Genomic DNA, 2331 nt, shown 5'->3' on the forward strand with positions numbered 1-2331 from the left:
AGACCAAGTCATAACCAGTAGGCAGCACTGGTTTGTTAAAAACAGATAATGCCAAACCAATCTTATTTCATTCTTCGATAAAGTGACTAAACTAGTAGACCAACAAAATGCTGTGGACATAGTATACTTAGATTTCAGTAAGGCATTTGATAAAATAAACCACAACCTACTCCTTGGTAAGCTAGAAAAAGGTGGAATAGACAACATCAGCACCAGATGGATCTGTAGCTGGCTGGCAAACTGTACTCAATGAGTAGTCCTCAATGGCAGTACATCCACATGAAGAGAAGTAAACAGTGGGGTGCCACAAGGTTCCGTCTTTGGCCCAATACTCTTCAATAGCTTCATAAATGACTTAGATGAGGGAATTGAAGTGGAACTCATCAAATTCGCAGATGACACTAAACTGACAGGAACAGCCAACACCCCAGAAGACAAACTCAGGATCCAAAAAGATCTTGACAAACTTGAACAATGGGCCCTATCCAACAAAATGAGTTTCAGTGTGGAGAAAAGCAAAGTTTTACATTTAGGCAAGAAAAATTAAAGGTACAAGTACAGATTGGATGAGACCTGGTTTCAAAACAGTAACTGTGAGAGGGACCCTGGAGTCCTAGTGGATGATCACTTGACTATGAGCCAGCAGTGTGCAGCAGCAACCAAAAAAGCTAATACAATCCTGAGTTGTATAAACAGAGGCACAGAATCAAGATCACATGAAGTACTAGTGCCGCTTTACAAAACCCTAGTAAGGCCACACCTGGAATACTGCAGCCAATTTTGGTCATCATATCATAAAAAAGATGTTGAGAGTTTGGAAAAAATTCAGAGAAGAGCAACTAAGATGATCAAAGGTCTGGAGACTACAACATACAAAGAACGGCTGCAGGACTTGGGTTTGACTAGTCTAAAGAAAAGAAGAAATAGGGGAGACATGATAACAGTATTCCAGTATCTGAGGGGCTGCCTCAGAAGAGGGGGTCACATTGTTCACCAGAGCACTAGAGGGAAGGACAAGAAACAATGGTTGGAAACTGATCAAAGAGAGAAGCAACCTGGAATTAAGGAGAAACTTCCTGACAGTGAGAAAAGTTAACCAGTGGAACAGCTTGCCTCCAGAAATTGTGGGCACTCCATACTGGAGATATTTAAGAAAAGACTACACAGTCACCTTTCTGAGATGGTGTAGGTTCTCCTGCTTGAGTAGGGGGCTGGACTAGAAGACCCCCAAGGTCCCTTCCAGCTCTATTCTATTCTATTCTATTCTATTCTATTCTATTCTATTCTATTCTATTCTATTCTATTCTACCCTACCCTACCCTACCCTACCCTACCCTACCCTACCCTACCCTACCCTACTCTATTCTATTCTATTCTATTCTATTCTATTCTATTCTATTCTATTCTATTCTATTCTATTCTATTCTACCTCACTAACTCTACAATAACTGTACAGTACATTTGCTGGGCTCTTCTACATCCTAGTACAATTTCTGGATGAATCTCCGGTTCAGCTCATTTTAGTTTTTAATTCCATTACTCATTTCTAACTTTAATCCTTTCCAGTTTTCCCTGCCATGTCTCATTTCTCCCTGCTTTACTTACTGTTCTGCAATGACGTTAAAGAGCTTACACCTGATATGGGAGTAGGTGTTCCCTATCTCTTCCGTTCCCCTTATAATTATTTCTAGGCTTTCTATCTATTTCCACACCAAGCAGAGGCTCCTTAACTATAGACCTCTTACTGAATGTCTTGGCCTTCTTATATTAATATATTCTTTCCTATAAAGTTTGTCTCTGCCTCACCAGCAGTCTTAAGTTTGGATCTGCATTTACTTCCTTATTCTTCCTTATGCATGGAATGTCTCCCAAAGGCTCCATTCTCCCTCCCTCCCTCCCTCCCTCCCTCTCCCTCTCCCTCTCCCTCTCCCTCTCCCTCTCNAGACCAAGTCATAACCAGTAGGCAGCACTGGTTTGTTAAAAACAGATAATGCCAAACCAATCTTATTTCATTCTTCGATAAAGTGACTAAACTAGTAGACCAACAAAATGCTGTGGACATAGTATACTTAGATTTCAGTAAGGCATTTGATAAAATAAACCACAACCTACTCCTTGGTAAGCTAGAAAAAGGTGGAATAAACAACATCAGCACCAGATGGATCTGTAGCTGGCTGGCAAACTGTACTCAATGAGTAGTCCTCAATGGCAGTACATCCACATGGAGAGAAGTAAACAGTGGGGTGCCACAAGGTTCCGTCTTTGGCCCAGTACTCTTCAATAGCTTCATAAATGACTTAGATGAGGGAATTGAAGTGGAACTCATCAAAT

The sequence above is a fragment of the Protobothrops mucrosquamatus genome, unplaced genomic scaffold (assembly GCF_001527695.2).
Source record: "Protobothrops mucrosquamatus isolate PMUCROS unplaced genomic scaffold, P.Mucros_1.0 scaffold484, whole genome shotgun sequence".
Classification (NCBI taxonomy): Eukaryota; Metazoa; Chordata; class Lepidosauria; order Squamata; family Viperidae; genus Protobothrops; species Protobothrops mucrosquamatus.